The following is a 10,396-nucleotide window of genomic DNA, read 5'->3' as shown; positions in this document are numbered from 1 at the left end:
TACCTGGTATCAGTAAGAACATTTGGTCTGAGCCTTGAGTAACACTAAGAATAGTGAGAAGCAGAGGTAAGGAGTACAGTAGAGGAATGCCAGGTAGACTGAGTCAGGTAACAGTAAAGGAAAAGTCTAAATTTGAGGCTGGTAGTCTGGGAGACTAGGAGAAAGGTGGGGGAAAAGCCATTAAAAAAAAAAAAAACAACCCTTACCTTCTCTCTTAGAATGGGCAGAAGTGTGCTAAGGGCAAAGCAATTGTTAAGTGACTTGCCCAAGGTCATGTAGCTAGAGAAGGTCATGTCAAATTTGAACCCAGGTCCTCCTGGCTCCAGGCCTGGCTTTCTGTCCTCTGAACCCCCTGAGTACCTCCATAAACACTCTTAATTCTAGTGCCTTTTCTCTGATCATTATTTGCAGTTTATCCCTCATAGAGCTTGATTTGTCTACATTTGTTCACCCATTTGTCTGTCCAGTTTGCTTGTAAGCCTACTGATTGAAAGCAACTCCCTTTGGCCTCTTTTTGGATCCTCAGAATACAGTTCGAGGCACATAGTAGGTCTTAATAAATGCTTTTTGACACTGAAATAGAGGTTCAGAAGAGGATAGTTGGGGGAGGTGGGGGAAGAATTCATTCCATTTTTTTAGAGATGTTTATTGAGTTTGGGGACATCCTAGGGCAAGTCCAACTGGTACATTGTGATTCTGGGCTGGGAGTCCAGAGAGGGAAAAAAGAGAATTGTGGTCATTTGCATAGATTTGATTCTGGAGCCCCAGGGAGCAGAGACTCACCTGGGAAGACAAAGAAGAGAAGGAAGGCACCAGAAAGGCTAGGGTCTGAGCTCTGCCTTCCATTGGAAGCTTTTCCCCAGCTTTCTTCCTTCCAGTGGCTTTCCCTCTCTTCATCCCACATCCAACATGTCTGTCCATATCTGTCTTCTTGCTCTCTCCCCAGGAGATTGGGAGCTCTCTGAGCGTAGGGACTGGCTCTGGCCTCTTTCAGCATCTCCAGCACTTAGCCTAATGTCTAGTGACCATGTGGCATCTAGAGTCCCCCAATTTGTAGCCTAATAAGATCTGATGAACCCCAAGTTTTAGGACTAGCTTGTAAGTTGGAGCCCCCAAAGTTCCCTGTTCCTATGAGGATGGGCAAAAAGTGAGAAGGGCATAGAGGGTCCTGGCTGTCCAGGAACTTACCATCTAATGGCACCCAGGACGACGAGTAATGGCAAAACTGGGCCACCACCATAAGCAAATGGTGAGTGTGTCTGGGAGTGGTTGAGGGTGGTCAGTCCTTTGTCTCTTCTCTTACTGGAATGATCCCAAACCAATTCACACACACACACACACACACACACGCACACACACACACACACACACACACACAGGGATGCCCTTATTTTCCTGCCAATTTGTTGTTTTCTACCAATAAAATAGAAACTCTTCCTGTCTTGGCATTCCCAGCCCCTGGCGTAGTGTTTGGTACGTAGGACGTGCTAAATAAAGACTTACTCAATGACTAGATTAATAATTAGGTCCTGGGACTAAGCATGGAGATATCCCAAGTAGATGGGATGGATAGGGGTGCTGATGGAGTCAAGGAGATCAAGGAGGAGCAGACAGAGTAAGAGAATCAGAAGGGACCAGAGATTTCCCAAGAGGAAGGATCAATCAATGGTGACATAAACAATGGAGAAAATGGAGATAAAGATCCCAAACTCTTGCACTTAGCAGTTAGGGCTGTCTGGGTGTTCCAGGAGGACCTGCACCTTTGGGAGGGCTCTCCATCTAGGAGAGAGAAGCTCCATTCCGGTGGTTTGGGCCAGAAGTGACTTGCAAGGGGCTCAGTAATGGATGGGAAGTGAGAAAGTGGAGGTGATGGGCGAAGGAGAAATACGGGATCATCTTTTTCAGGAGATAAGCTCAAGGGAGAGTATTTAAAGGTAGATGGACAGCTTTGAGAATGGATATAGACAACAGGAAGGCAGTTAACAGTTAGGGAGAGATCCAAGATGAAAGAATGATGAAGGGGATAACTGGGGGGGCTGAAAGTGTCCCCAAGTTCTGGTTGGGGAATCTGGGTCAGTAAATTCCTGAAGATCAAGTGTCCAGAGGCAGGATAAGGGGGTGAGAGAGGAGATTGGAATAGATGATACTGAGAATACAAGGATGGGGATGGACTTGGCAGGATGCTCTTCTTCATAACTAGGGAGAAGGTGGTGAAGATGTAGATTGCTGGGTTGGTTGGTTTGTTTTTAACTCTTACCTTCTCTCTTGGAATCAATACCAAGGATCGATTCCAAGACAGAAGAGTGGTCAGGGCTAGGCAATGGGGGTTCAGTGACATGTCCAGGGTAATACAGCTAGGAAGTATCTGAGGTGAGACCAGATTTGAACCCAGGTCCTCTAATATCAAGACTTGGCTCTTTTTCCACACATCCACCTAGCTCCCTAGAGTGGTTGATTTTTATTTTTTAAAAATCCTTACCTTCTGTCTTAGAATCAGTACTGTGTAAGGGCAAGTAAGGGCAAGATTAAGTGACTGGTCCAGGGTCACTCTGCTAGAAAGTGTCTGAAGCCAGATTTGGTCCCTGAACCTCACATCTCTAGGCCTGACTTCTATTCATTGAGCCACCCAGCTGCCCCTGGACTTCACTGGCCAATAACTATGGTGTCCCATCAGCATCCCTCCTGGGCCTTCTCTTCTCCCTCTAAACTGCTTTACTAGGTAATCTCATCAGCTCCAAATGCTTTACCTATTCTCTATGCTAATGTTTCAGGAATCTTTATCTTTATTTAATCATCCTACTTAACTGCTCTGCTGATTTCAAGATTTTGGGTTTTTTAAACCCTTTGTCTTACAATCAATACTAAGTATTCCTTTCTAGGTAGAAGACTGGTAAGGGCTAGGCAATGGAGGTCAAGTGACTTGTCCAAGGTCACACAGCCAGGAAGTGTCAGATCACATTTGAACCCAGGACCCCCTGTCTCTAGGCCTGGCTCTCTGTCCCCTGATCCACTTAGGTGCCCCTTGATTTCAAGTTTTGCATTTCTAACTACATTTCAGACATCTTGAACCAGAAACCCATTTTAATTGTCTTACAATCCAACAAGGCCCAAACTGAATTCAGGCCCTTTCTCCCCCTAGTCTACCTTCCCCACTACTGTAGAGGCAACCCAGGTGTCATCCCTCAACTCTGTTTTTTTTAAGCCCTTACCTAACACTTTAGTGTTGGCAAAAGAGTGGTAAGGGCTAGGCAATGGAATGAAGTGACTTGCCCAGGGTCACCCAGGTAGGAAGTGTCTGAGGCCAAATTTGAACCCAGGACCTCCCATCTTTAGGCCTGGCTCTCAATCCACTGAGCTACCCAGCTGCCCCAATCCCACAACTCATCAGGATCACTCACTCATGTGGCCAAAGCCTATTTGATTTTACCTTTCCAATATTTCCCCAGGATGCCGCCTCTCCTCTGATACTGTTGCCACCCTAAAGCAGACTCTTGTGTCCTCACTCTTTGACCACTGGAATAGCCCACTGGTTGTTCTGACTGCCACAAATCTCTCCTCACTCCACTCCATCCTCCATTCAGCCATCTGTGATTTCCTTCAAGCTCGGGGTCCATCATTTCACCTCCTCTATTCAATAATCTCTAGTGGCTCCCTATTACCTCCAGAATCAAATACAAAATCCTTTGCCATTCTAAGTCCTTCTTAACTTTAACCCCCTCCTCTACCTTTCCAGGCTTCATATACCTGAAACTTTGAGCACCCTCCCCTCAATATTCTTCAATCCATTGACATTGACCTACTATGTGTCAGGCACTTGCTAAGTGCTCCAGGTACAAAAAGAGGCAAAAGATAATCTCTGCCCTCAAGTAACTCACAGTCTCACAGAGGGGACAATAAATAAATATCTGGACTAGCTTTATACAGGGTGAAATGGAAACAATTGGTAGAGGGAAGGTGGTGTAGTAGATAGAGCAATGGACCTGAAGTCAGGAAAACCTGAGTTCCAATCCAGCCTCACACATTTAAGTCACACACTAGTGTGAGCCTGGGCAAATCACTTAACCCTGTTTGCCTCAGTTTCCTTATCTGTCAAATGAGCTGGCAAACCACTGGGATCTTTGTCAAGAAACCCCCAAAAGGGGTCATGAAAGGCCAGATCTGCCTGTAGAACATCTAGAATGGAGATGAATTGAGAAAGGTTTGCTGCAGAAAATGAGATTTTAGCTGGCACTTGAAGGAAGCCTGGAAAGCTCAATAAATGAAAAGACTATGTCTGATGCTTCCATCCTTTGAGAGGTAGGAGAGCTGGATTTGGAGCCAAGAGGATGGGTTAAAAAATGACTTTATGAGCTCTGTGATGGGGCAAGTCATTAGTTATTCATTTTGAGACTGAATTCCCTGTCTTCTCCTTCAGATTAGAGGAGGAGTGGCAAGTGGCAGGCTTGATCCCCAAACTAATGGGCACAGGAGCTTTCCAACCTGGGACAGCTGCCCTTGGTGAGCTAACCAGTTGGCTTTCTGGTCCCCATGACAAATTTGTGGGTCTTTTGGTGGCTTTAGCCATAGTGACACTCAGAATTCCAGTAATAAAGTTATCTGCCACTCCAACAGCAGGGAAGAAAAGCATATGCCATCATGCCCCGGTAGGCTAGTCATTTAATCATATTCTTTTTTTTTTAACCCTTACCTTCCTGCCTTGGAGTCAATACTGTGTATTGGTTCCAAGGCAGAAGAGTGGTAAGGGCTAGGCAGTGGGGGTTAAGTGACTTGCCCAGGGTCACACAGCTGGGAAGTGTCTGAGGCCAAATTTGAACCTAGGACCTCTGGTGTCTCAACCCACTAAGCTACCCTGCTGCCCCCCATTTAATCATATTCTGACTCAGTTTCCTCATCCAGAAAACCAGGGAATTGAATTAGATGATAGAGATGCCCTAGGGATATCAAATCAAAATGGAGAAACTGACTCCCAGAGGTGGAGTACAGTATGTAAATCTCAGATAAGGCAGGAGGTGTGGTCTCAGAATCCAGAGAAAGGGCACAAGAGATGCTCCCTCCCCCCAGTGCATGGGCTTTACACCCCTGCTGGGTGGGTGAACTTCCTCCTCCTTGGAATCTAGTTAAGATTCTGGTTTAACCCATTATAAGTAAATGTCTGCTGGGTAGGGAGGGATCTTTTGTTTTTCCTGCCATCTCCAGCATTTAACATAATGGTTACTATCAGGTTAAATGCTAATTGGTTGATTGACTTAACCTTGGAGAGCCTGGGCTTAAGGCCCAGGAGGTACCAAAGATGGTAGGAGTTAACTTGGGGGGGAGGAGATGAAGAGGAAGGAGAAGGGAGAAAACTTCTGCCCTTTGCCATCCCCTGACTCTTCTCCCTTTCCCCTCCCCCCCCAGCCCCTTCTGGTCTTTTCTTTCCCTTTTCCAAGCATATTCTTTTCCCCTTTCATGGCTCCATAAATTCTCCAATGACCCTGTGGGTCCCTCAAGCAGGTCCATCTTCTAGTTGAGGTCACAGAGGTTTTAATAGCCAGATTGACATGTTCAGGCTCACTGGACTTGGGGGTCAGATCCTGCCTGTGTGACCCTGCAAGGCCTGCCTCAGTTTCCCCAACTATATGAAGGGATTAATAATAGCATTACCCTTTCAGGGTTGTTTTCTCGATCAAATGAGTCTTTATAAATGTCCTAATAAACCTTGTTTATTTATTTTTTAAACCCTTACCTTCTGGCTTAGAATCAACCCGGTGTATTGGTTCTAAGGCAGAAGAGCAGTAAGGGCCAGGCAAGGGGGGTCAAGTGACTTGCCCAGTTAGGAAGTGTCTGAAGCCACATTGGAACCCAGGACCTCCCATCTCCATCCACTGAGCTATCTGGCTCCCCCCCCCCCCAATAAACTTTAAAGAGCTCTAGACACCCTGGCTGCAGAGAAAAGGTCTCCTTCCTAGAACTGCACTCTATGAATATTTATTGAGACTTGAATGTGCTTTGTTAAAACCCTCTGGTCTCTTCCCCATCCTTCTCCATCCCATCACCCCCATCTCTAGGGATTCTGGGCCCCAGGTGATGGTAAAATTTGGCCTAGCTTTGGGGATTCCCAGCAGCCTCTGGGCAGGGGCAGGATGGAGCCCCCAAGGGACCCTGTACTCAGAAGGACCCAGAAGATCCTGGCTCCAGGGCAGGAAGTCTGGACTTGGGTTTTCTCATCTCTAAAATGGGAACATCCATGGCTTCTACCTCACAAAGGACAGTATCATAGAAAAGGCCCCCAAGAAGGAGGGGATCTGAAATGGGGGAGGGAGGGGATATTGAAGGACTCCATCCGGGATCCTGGAGTTTGCCCTGGAAACTGCTTGGGTGGGGGCTGAGGAGGGTGGGGGGAGGTGGGTGGGGGCTGAGAAGGGTGGGGGGAGGTGGGTGGGGGCTGAGGAGGGTGGGGCTTTGTGCAGTGGAAAGCAGGTATATGAGAGGGGCTCCTGGGGTTCCTATCCAGATCTCCTGGCAGCCTCTAGGGACCTCAGGAAGCCTTATTCTCACAGGAGCGACTCCAGCCCAGACCTCAGTGGAAGGTGAGCCAACAGGCCTTTCCAGGCCTGACAACCTGTCTCCTCTCCCTCCTTCCTTCCCTTTTCCTTCCCTTCTGCCTCCTATCCTTTTGGATGTTCTGTAATTCTGGCCCCCTGCCTGTCCCCCAGTGGAGCTCCTTCCAGCCAGCATCCTCTGGCTAGGTTTGCAATGAGTTCAAGTTAATTGGCTTTGAAGAACAGGATTAATTGTTAAGGATGCAGGACCTGAGATACAAATTGAGCCTTTTTCCTCTTTATATGTATATATATTAAACGGGTCTAATGACTTGGCTAGGGTCACTTGGGGTTAAGCCCTTGCCTTCTTACAGTATGGCGGTTGCCCCCTCAGGAAGAAAAGCAAGTAGGAATGGCCGGGGAGTCAATCCACAAGTCTGGGGACTGCAAGTTTAAATTGAATTATAATTTCATTGGGATACACAGATGTAGCCTGATATTATTCTCCCTGGGGAAGAGAATAGCATCCAGTAACTGGATTTTAATTTAATTTAATAACTTGTAGTCCATTTCAACCCCGGGAAGGATATGCTTTTTGTTTGTGTAAATTCATCTTTCAACTTCAATGCAATATATTTTATAGTGCTTTTTATTTTTCATTCTATTTATTCATTGATTGCTGCTTTGTGGATCTGGTGCCCTAACACTTAATTTGATTAGAATTTTTCTAGCTCACTATTGGGGGGTGCATTAATGATACAGAAGCCTTTTCTTGAGATAAAAATCTGCTTCACATGTTGCCCCTTTACGAAATCAATAGTTATCAGTACTGTATTGGTTCCAAGGCAGACTGGGGTTAGGCAATGAGGGTGAAGTGACTTGTCCAGGGTCACCCAGCTGGAACCCAGGAGTTTCTTGGCAGGCCTGCACTTCTACTTCCAAGGGGAGGGTGCTCACCAGAATAACCTAGCCTGAGCATGCACCTCCTAACTTGGGGCCCTTATTTAATGTATCAGACTGATAAGTGCTCCCAGTTGGGACTTGCATGAGGATTAAGTTGCTATCAGAATGGATAAAGGAGATGGAGGACGACTTGGACTTGTCATTCCTAGCTGGGATCACGTTAGTGAAGAATCCGTCCCTCGGTGGGAAGCATTTAGTATTTGGTGATGATGTTGGTTATAAGGTAATACAGCAATATGGGCTGGTATTAATATGGGGTAACTTGGGATAGGATGGAAACTGCAGAAATGCAAAGGCAAAAGTGACTTGCTAGCTGGGAGCTTTCATTTGGCATGTGATAGTTTAGGGGCAAATCAATCCAACAGACACTTGCCAATGGTCGTTCCTTCCCTCTGGCTTTTTTGGGGGGATATCGGAACCCTGGCTGCAAGCCCAAATCCACTTGTGCTCTCATTGGACCTGCCAGTTCTAGAGGCAAAAGATCTGTCAGGTCTGCAGCACAGACACGGGATAGAGAATGTAAGTGGCAAGTCTGGGAAGTTGCCTACAGAGGAGCAGCTAGACTTGCGCCTCCTAACTGGGAGCACTTCTTTAATTCATTAGAGAGATAAGTGCTCCCAGTGGGGAGGAGCCAGTCTGAGGGACTCTCCAAGTAGGAATCCTGATGTCAAGCCAATGGATTATTTTGCTAAGGGGGAACCTGGATGTGCTGCTTCGTGCATACTTGATGCCTGCATAACCTAGACTTGGACTTTCTAGCTGGGAGCATTTATTTGGTTTTGAAGATCAATAAGTGCTGCCAGTTAGGATGTGGCAGTCTAGGAGTAAGGCTGAAGGCCCAGCAATAATTCTTCTTGCTTCAGAAGGCGAGAATGATCACTGCTTTCTAGCAGGAACTCCAGCAGGATTGCTAGGCTGGCACCTCCTAACTGGGAGCACTTGTTTGGTTTTGAAGAATAAGTGCTCCCAGCTGGGATGTGACAGTCTAGGAATAGATCCCTGGGAGCACTTATCCCAGTCTGGGAACAAAGGCAATAATAGAATGACTAGCAGAAATTTTAGTTTAAAGGGAGAATGATTGCTTCCTAGCAGTAACAAGTGTTGGATTTGCTCTTGAGCTACCCATCTACCTATGGACTAATTTTACCTAATGGGATTATTTTCTACTGTTCTCAATGGCAGGATGCAAGTCCAGGATGGAAATTAACCTTTTTCATTTTACCAAGCTAACCCATTTATTTTACCAGTATATCCTTTGCCTTTTCCAAAAGGTAAATGGCTCTAACTGGGAAGATTTACTTTAGTGTTCTGGGCCTCTAGGAAATGAGGGCCATGTTGAACTCGGGACCTCCCCTCTCCATGCCTGGCTCTTAATCCATCCCCCTCTTTCATTCAGCTTTATGATGTGTGCAAGTTCATGGTTAAATCTCTAGTGCATGTCAAGGCAGTTCCTAGGCTTGTGCCTCCTAACTGGGAGCACTTATTTGATTTTGAATAATAAGTGCTCCCTGTTGGGATGTGGAAGGCTAAGGTCAGAGCACAAACTCCCAGTTCCTAGTTAGGCTGTGCAGGGGAGAAGTTATCACAATACCTCATCTAGAAGGTGAGGATGGGGTTTGCCTTGCCTCAGATTCTAGGATGTCTTCAGGGACATCCTACATCAATACAGCACTTGAAACAGCCCAATTCACTCCCAATTTGAGTTTGTCAGGTAGGTGTGTCTGAGGTTTAGTCCAGTTTGATCAGTGTTTTGCCACTTTGGCCTCAAAGGTGAAGTAGCAGAAGGTGAGGATGACCTGGGCTGGCACCTCCTTACTGGGAGCACTTATTTGATTCAGAGTAATAAGTGCTCCCAGTTGGGATGCGACAGTCTAGGAACAAATTACATTACAGAAGTGCCAACAAGCATTTCTATATTCAATCCACATCACTTTCTGCTTCTATACATATAGTTGATATTTGGGGTCTTTTGCTCTTCTGGATGGCTTGACCATCTTGATGGCTTGATGGTCTCTGAGCTCTTCATCTTGCTCAGTTATCTTAGTCTAAAGGATTCATCCTGATAGTTCAGTGCTTGGAAATAATTCCAACTAATAAGTACAAGTAGTCAGGATGTTTTTTATTCATTCAAGCACCAGAAACTTTGAGAAACCAGAAACGTGAGAATGATCACTGCTTCAAAAAGGTTGAATTACTTCTACTTAGGCTGGCACTTTCTAACTGGGAGGACTTATTTGATTTTGAAGAATAAGTGCTCCAGGTTGGGATGTGAAAGGCTAAGGTCGAAGCACAAACTCCTGACATCCCAGTAGCTCCTGACATACCGTAGTTTAGCTTTCAGGTGAAATTGCTTTCTAGACTTTCACCACCTAACCTGGAGCACTTATTAAAGTCTTTAGAATATGAGTTATATCTCATTTCCTAGAAGGTGAGAATGGGGTTTGTTTTCCCTCTTGAGATGCTGGGATGTCTTCAGGGGACATCCTAGATAAATAATAAAGCAATAATAGAATGATCAGCACAACTTCTGTACAGAACCTTTGCTTTAAAGATGAGAATGCTTCCTAGATGAGGCTTACCTAGGCTGGCACCTCCTACCTGGGAGCACTTATTTAATTTTGAAGAATTAAGTGCTCCCAGTTGGGATGCAACAGTTTAGGAACATTAATAATCTCTTGCATCAACCAATCCACAGGAATTGCTTCCTGTACTATGGACATAGTTTCAGAGGAGACCTTGCTGAGATGATTTATTTAAGGAATAAGTGCTATAGAATTTGATATTCTTTGGAGTGTAGGTCTCTTGCTCTTATGGGCTTGAAGATAGTCTCAGATGAGCTTTTATCTTCAGTTGTCTTAGTCTAAGGATCTACGGATTCATCCTCATAGTTCAGTGCTTAATTCCAGTAAGTC

This window comes from Monodelphis domestica, chromosome 4, assembly GCF_027887165.1.
Source record: "Monodelphis domestica isolate mMonDom1 chromosome 4, mMonDom1.pri, whole genome shotgun sequence".
Classification (NCBI taxonomy): domain Eukaryota; kingdom Metazoa; phylum Chordata; class Mammalia; order Didelphimorphia; family Didelphidae; genus Monodelphis; species Monodelphis domestica.
This window is presented reverse-complemented; position numbering follows the sequence as displayed.